Source organism: Arachis ipaensis, chromosome B06, assembly GCF_000816755.2.
Source record: "Arachis ipaensis cultivar K30076 chromosome B06, Araip1.1, whole genome shotgun sequence".
NCBI classification, from domain to species: Eukaryota; Viridiplantae; Streptophyta; class Magnoliopsida; order Fabales; family Fabaceae; genus Arachis; species Arachis ipaensis.
This window is the reverse complement of record NC_029790.2, coordinates 101,202,849-101,211,092: the sequence shown is the minus strand read 5'-3', so window position 1 is coordinate 101,211,092 and position 8,244 is coordinate 101,202,849.

Genomic DNA, 8,244 nt, shown 5'->3' with positions numbered 1-8,244 from the left:
TCCTTACATTATTATTATTTTCGGCTTCCATCTCCTCTTCCTGTTCGAAAATTTCTGAAAGGTTATCTCTGGATTGTTGTAATTTAGCTTCTCTTAATTTTCTCTTCAGAGTCCTTTCAGGTTCTGGATCTGCTTCCACAAGAATGTTCTTATCCTAGCTCCTGCTCATATGACAAAGAAGAAGGCACAGAAAAATAATAATAATAATAGAGATCCTTTATACCACAGTATAGGGATCTCTGTGTGAGTAGAAGAAGAGGGGGAGATAAGGAATGTAATATAATGGAAGAAACACAACTGTGAGGATGGTAGAGATGTGAGATGAGATGTTAGGATATGAATGAATAAATAGAGTAAGATGGGGGAGGGAAAATTTTCGAAAATTATTTTGAAAAAGAGTTAGTGATTTTTGAAAATAGTTTTTGAAAAATGTTTAGTATTTTTTTCGAAAATTTTTGGAATCAAAAATAAAAATAAAAATAATTAGTTAATTAAAAAGAAATTTTTGAAAAAGGGGGAGATATTTTCGAAAATTAGAAAGAGAGAATTAGTTAGGTGGTTTTGAAAAAGTTAAGAAACAAACAAAAAGTTAGTTAGTTAGTTGAAACAAATTTTGAAAAGATAAGAAGTTAGGAAGTTAGAAAAGATATTTTGAAAAGATATTTTTGAAAAAGATAAGATAAGAAGATATTTTTGAAAAGATATGATAGGAATTAGTTTTTGAAAAAGATTTGATTTTTAAAATCACAATTAATGACTTGATTCATAAGAAATCACAAGATATGATTCTAGAACTTAAAGTTTGAAACTTTCTTAACAAGCAAGTAACAAACTTCAAATTTTTGAATCAAAACATTAATTGTTTATGTTATTTTCGAAAATTTGGTATAAAAATAGGAAAAAGATTTTTGAAAAATAATTTTTTTTGAATTTTCGAAAATAACTAAGAATTTTGAAAAAGATTTTGAAAAAGATAAGATTTTCAAATTGAAAATTTGATTTGACTCATAAGAAACAACTTGATTTTAAAAATTTTTGAAAAGGTCAACTCAAATTTTCGAATTTGATGAGAGAAAAATGGAAAGATATTTTTTTTATTTTTGAATTTTTATGATGAGAGAGAAAAACACTAAAAAGATGCAATGCATGAAATTTTTAGATCAAAACATGTGATGCATGCAAGAATGCTATGAATGTCAAGATGAACACCAAGAACACTTTGAATGTCAAGATGAACATCATAGACACAATTTTAAAAAATTTTTAATGCAAAGAAAACATGCAATACACCAAACTTAGAATTCTTTAATGCTTAGACACTAAGAATTCAAGAATGCATATGATAAACATGAAAAGACACAAAACAAAAAATCATCAAGATCAAACAAGAAGACTTACCAAGAACAACTTGAAGATCTTGAAGAACACTATGAATGCATGATATTTTCGAAAAAAATGCAGGATGCATATGCAAGTGACACCAAACTTATGATATGACTCAAGACTCAAACAAGAAACACAAAATATTTTTTTGATTTTTATGATTTTCTAAATTTTTTTGGATTTTTTTCGAAAATTATATGAAAAAGAAAAAATAAGGATTCCAAAATTTTTAATATGAATTCCAGGAATCTTGCCATATTAGTCTAAAGCTTCAGTCCAGGAATTAGACATGACTCACTAGCCAGCCAAGCTTTCAATGAAAGCTCCGGTCCAAAACACTAGACATGGCCAATGGCCAGCCAAGCTTCAGCATGTAATTCAGACATGACACGCCTGACATACTCATTCCCAAAGGAATAGGACATGGCTTTACAGCCAGCCAGGCTTCAACATGCTTCATGAAACACTAGAATTCATTCTTAAAAATTTTGAATAAAATTTTTGAAAACATTTTTTTTTTTTCGAAAACAGATGAGAAAATTTTAGAAATATTTTTGAAAAATTTTTGAAAACAAAACATAAAGAAAATTACCTAATCTGAGTAACAAGATGAACCGTTAGTTGTCCAAACTCGAACAATTCCCGGCAACGGCGCCAAAAACTTGGTGCACGAAATTGTGATGTCCAGGCTCAAACTATTCCTGGCACGTGAGCAACTTGGTACGCGTAATCGTGATTACACATTCATACTTTGTCACAACTTTGATACAACTAACCAGCAAGTGCACTGGGTCGTCTGATGCACATAAACTAGTTATGCTACGATTTAGGAAATTGCACGATCGGCAAAATTCCTTCCGGCAAGTGCACCGGTTATCGTCAAGTAAAAACTCACAATAGAGTGAGGTCGAATCCCACAAGGATTGGTTGAGTGAGCAATTCGGATTAGAAGTGTGTTCTAGTTGAGCGAAATCAAGAATTGAGAGGAGAATTGCGGAATGTAAAATTGGCGGGAAAAGTAAATGACAAGAAAATTAAATGGCGGAATCTTAAATTGCATGAATTCATCAAACATTGCTATGGCCTCTTGTTATTCTTATGTCTTTGGCACTTTTCTCTTCTTTGTTTTCTTTTCTTTTTCTTAGAGCTCATTTGCTCCTTGTTAGCTTAGTGTCATGTGTTGCACAAGCCTTTGGCATTTTTTTTTTTCTCATCAGTGCACTACACATATCCACTTTAGGCATTTTAGTTCACATTTCTTCTTGAGACATTGGTGCCCAGCACCTCTTTGTGTGACTAAATGTTTTGTATTTAGGTTGCTCTTGATAATGGACTTTTGGTTGATAATCCCGGGTTAGTTAACCCAAGTTACCAAGTGTTGAAACACTCCTCAGAACCTATTCATCCAAGCATATCCTTAATACATAAACACCACAGGCATTTGTCTCAGAAGTTCAAACCATTGGTACCTAGCTTATTTTCTCAATTTTTTTGCTTTTTGGTTGCCCTTTGGCTTTTTCTTCTTCTTTTTCTTTCTTTTTCATGGCCAAAGACATTTATTCATTAAGATCCATAGACAATTTTCACTTTCTAAAAAATGATAATTCTACACTCTAATTCCAGTGATCTGACTAAACAATCAAGCATGCATACCACCACTTAATTCTACTTGATTTGTCACTAATTTAGCCAAGTTACTTTTGTTCAAATATTTCTTTTATTTTTGGAAACAGAACAAGCATGGCAAGCACTTGTTTAAGAAGGTGAAGTTATATCCAAACATCTAGGCATTCACTTTATTCAAGCAATAAACAGACAAATATACTAAAAACTTCACATTCCAGAAAGATTCAACAATTACAGTTTAAACCAGAACAATCATGCTTTTGTTTGCCCTTTTTAAAGAATTATCAAGGAACAACACCACCTTGTGAAATTCCTTGTTTTCTCCTTGTTGTCAGGAGACAGTTTGATTTCTCCTTCTTTTCCTAGTTGTTGCTTCATGCTTAAAGATCCTTGTTTCCTTTCCTGCAAAGAGTGATGAAGTTGCTTGCTTCTCAAGCACTTGAGTGGTTAGCTCAACTAAGTATGGGTAGGTGTCTGAGTCTTAAGTTGGTGTGTGAACACCAAACTTAGTCTCCTACTTGCTCCTCTGTTCTTTGAATCCTTGAGTTCTCTTTGGAATGAAGTTGCTACTAAGGATTTTAAGCATTTCTGTGATTGCTTAGAATGGTTGTTCCTTTCATATAATTCAAAGGTTGTTGTGTTCAGTTGATCTTTATGGTGGAACACCAAACTTAGAGTCACACATTCCCCTTTGAATTATTGATCCATGAATTCATTGAATTCATTGAAACACCAAACTTAATTCTTTGCAATGCACAGAAACTACTTCACCCTTCAGTCCTTCTTCAACCTCTGAATCAGATTTTTGCTCAAGTCCCTCAATTTCAGCCAGAAAATATCTGAAATCACAGAAAAACATACAAACTCATAGTAAAGTCCAGAAATGTGAATTTAACATAAAAACTAAAGAAAACATCCCTAAAAGTAGCTAAATCCTACTAAAAACATACTAAAAACAATGCCAAAAAGCGTATAAATTATCCGCTCATCACTGGCTTTTAACGCCAGTTTGGGCCATCAAATCTCGGGCAAAGTATGGACTATTATATATTTTTGGAAATCCCAAGATGTCTACTTTCCAACGCAATTAAGAGTGCGCCAATTGGGCTTCTGTAGCTCCAGAAAATTTATTTCGAGTGCAGGAGGGTTAGAATCTAACAGCATCTGCAGTCCTTTCTCAGCTTCTGAATCAAATTTTTGCTCAGGTCCCTCAATTTCAACCAGAAAATACCTGAAATTACAGAAAAATACACAAACTCATAGTAAAGCCCAGAAATGTGAACTTTGAATAAAAACTAATAAAAATATAATAAAAAGTAACTAAAATATACTAAAAACTACCTAAAAATAATGTCAAAAAGGGTATAAATTATCCGCTCATCAACTATTATATATTGCTGGAAATTCCTAGATGTTAGCCTTCCATAGGCGTTGAGAACGCTCTATTTAGATATCTGTAGCTCCAGATGTAAAACCCGGTTAATTAATGACTAATTAACCCGTAAATTAAAATATATTCTAGAAAATGGGAAATGTGATTTTCATGGAATTTGGCCTAAGATTGGGTCAAACGGGCCAAACCGGTTGAACCGGGCCCATATTGAGCCCAAGGCCCAACATATATATTGACCCAACTTAAGCAATCAGCCACTCAACCCCTCCCTTTTGGTGAAACACGCTGAGCTTCAAAGGAGAAACACCAAACCCTAACCCAATTTCACTTTTAACTTCAAATCCTCATAACTTTTGATCCGGAGCTCTGATTGACGAGCCATTTGCGGCTATGTGTCGAGCTCGTCGAGCTCTTCAATTCTATCTAAATAAAATTGTAAGTGAATCGCTTTTGCTTAGCTCCATTTCTGCTGGTATATTAATTTTGGATTTAAGGTTTGAGGAACTCAATTCCTTAATGATTTTCATGTTTTAGGGGTCCACTAGACTTGTTTCCTTGTGGTATTGCTCAAGGATCAGTGGGTAAAGATAAGAGATCTCAAACCCTAATGAAATTTCTGAATTTAGGCATTTGGGTATTGAGTTGTTGTGTTTGGATGTGATAATTGTGGTTTAGGTAGTGTGTATGTGAATGTTGATGCTTGTTGAAGCTTGTTGATGATTTTGGAAGCTTGGAAGTAGAGTTTCAAGCTGAAAATCTGACCTTGAGGGTGTTGGAACCTTGAAAATTGAGAAAAAAGTGAAATTGGAAGTGTTTCAAATTGAGCAGAGAATCGGCCAAGGTATGGTTTCGGTTTCCTGTATCTAAAATGTAATGTGATTGTGAAAACTTAGGCTAGTGACCCATATGATAGGAATTGAATTTGTGATGATGGTTGATTGGTTGTTGGAATTGTTGTATGATTATGTGATTATTGGTTTTGTAGGGTGTAAATGATGTTTTGTTGTTGGTGCTTGTGAATTGTATATGATGATGATGATTGGTATGCTGATTTGAAGTTAAGATTAGGCTTGATATGGATATTTGATATTGTATATTGAATATTAAATATTGTGGAATTGGAAGTATTGGGTTAGAATTTGATGAAAATGGGGAATTGGTAAGGTGATGAATGTGTATTGTATATTGTTGTACTTGAAATATTGAGTTTGAGATTGATTAAAGTGAATAAATTTAGTAGGTTGTAGATTATATGAGAAAGTTGGAATGTAGTTGAGGTTGATTCGATAAAGTGTTGGTTGAATTAAAAGAGGTTTGAGAAGAGTTTGTTTTGAAAATGAATTTGGAAGTGTAGGTTTTGGAAATTGGAAGTTTATGAACTTTGGTAAAAATGAAATTTTGATGAACTTCAACGAATCATATCTCGAGCTATTGTTTTCAGAATTGGATGCTTTTTACATCAAATGAAAGATAATTTCACAAGATTTAAAATGGTTTAAATTTAGTTGAAATCTAAATTTTGTGGAAGGAGATTTGATCGTTGAAAGTTGGAGCCTGAAATCTGAGTTCTGTGAATTCTGCAAAATTTGTGGTTTCTGGTTTGTGTGCGCACGCACACCCTGTATTTTTAAACCTGTGCGCACGCACACTCTTGTGCGTACACACACACAGGGATGTGGCTGCTGCTGAGAGCATTAGCATGCCCTGTGCGTGCACACAATCAATAAGGTCTTGCAAGCTGTGCGTACGCACAGCCTTGTGCGTACGCACACATTGGGAAGGTTGTTCTGTTGAGGGTGTTGGCACGCCTTGTGTGAACGAATAAAACTGGAAAATTTTATACCTGTGTATACACACACCTCTATGCGTACGCACACATTTTGAAAAATTTTTCTAGGCGTGTGCACGCACACTCCTGTGCGTACGCACGCGACCCTGTTTTCTTATAAAACCTTTTCTTTCAAGTCTCTTACCTTCCCAACAAGTTTGTAACCTTCCGTAACCCTGTTTTCAGCAAATATGACTCTTGTGTTTTTAAAAACTGAATTTTTAAACTACTAGGCCTCCATTTTTATCTTTTTAGTCCTAAATCCTTCTAGTAAGCCTAGTAATGAGAGGAAGCTAGGAATGGTGGTAGCTTGAGGGGGAAGTACAGGGAGAGTTAATGATGAATTATGATTAATAACGATTGTATGAGTTGCTGAGGGTGATGATGGAAGTACGGCGTAGGCCGTGAGCCGAAGGACTATATTTAATAATGATTATTGGCTGGTTTTGGATTATGTTATGAGCCGGATGGCTATGATAAATTATGATTTATGGCTAGAAAGGAATATGTGAATGTGAATGATTGTTTTATCTTGAGCTCTCTTTCTCGAAAGTGCGATCCCAGAGAGATGGTGGAAGGTGAAGATCCCCTTCCTTGTTCCTCCTGGTATTGTAAAATCGCCCCCAGTGAGATGGTGGGAGGATAGGATTCCCTCCTTGGTTCCTCCTGGGCATATGAGAACGTACCTCCTGAGTAGATGCAAGAGTTGTGGTTTCGCCCCACTTGCTCCAGGTTGGTTAGTATAGAGGCTCCCCGGGTGGATGCAAAGGTTGTGGTTTCGTTCCACTTGCCCCGGGTTATGATGAGTGATGATATGGTCATAAGGAATGATTATGGAATGTGTATGAATGGATGTGAAATGATTATCTGAGACACGAGTTTTCCTGGGTGAAAACAGTGACTAGCCATCATGTGCTCCAGATTGAGACTCGATACTCTACTGACCGTATGTCGTAGGTGTGGCCGGACACTGTGAAAGGTCCGGATGAGCTTGCCCCCGTGATAAACACCAGTGTGGGTGTTGTATGATTATGATTATGACTATGATTATGTTTATGATTGAGAATTACTCGAGTTGGGGATGCACAACAGAAGGACCGTCCAATGGTTAGCTACCAGGACTTGTCGGGTTGGCTCTATAACCGACAAATGAGACTCATCAGCCACTAGAACAGGCATGCATCATATGCATCTATATGTCTTGTTTGGATTGCCTAAGTGATTGCATGTTTAAATGCTACTTAATTATCTGCTATATTTGAATCCTATTTGTGATTTTCTCTGTTTGTAATAATTGTGTTTGTTGCATTTGGTTCCGTTGGTGGTTGGGAGGTTCGGAGGAGTTGGAAAGGGGAGTTTTAGATAGTTCTGAAGACCCTTAGCTAGTTGCCTATTTTAATTTCATGGTTTAGCTATGTTTTAAGCTTTAATTATCTGTTGGAAGTTCGAGGATTGCCTTCGGCTTTCCAAGAACATTATATGTTAGATATGTGGGCACTATTACCATGCTGAAAACCTCCGGTTCTCACCCATGCGGGTTTTGTGGTTTTCAGATGCAGGACAGGCGGCTCCTCGCTGAGGCATGCTGGAAGCTTCTGATGTTGCGAAGATCTTTAGCTTTTTGGGTTTATTTTGGTTATTTGTATTTGCTTAGATACTTATTATCTCCACTTATTATATATATGCTGTATTAATTCCTCTTAGAGGTGATTTTGGAGACTCAGGCTTTGTAACTCTGTATTTTGGGTTTTCTTTTGGGTTTTACTATATATCTATATATGTATATATACACTTATTCGCTCGGGCCGGTTTATCTTCGCGATCCGAGTCTTGAGTTTTGTTATATGTATGTTGGAACTCTTGGCACATCAACTCCTTAGCTTGTTCTATCCTGCGTCGTCTGCTTTATCGCTTCGTGAGCGTTACGCTTTTCAATTGAATTATTTTTGCTTTATCCCTTTCTTCAAAGGCTCCTAGATATAAGTCTTCTTCACTATATTATATATGTAATTTT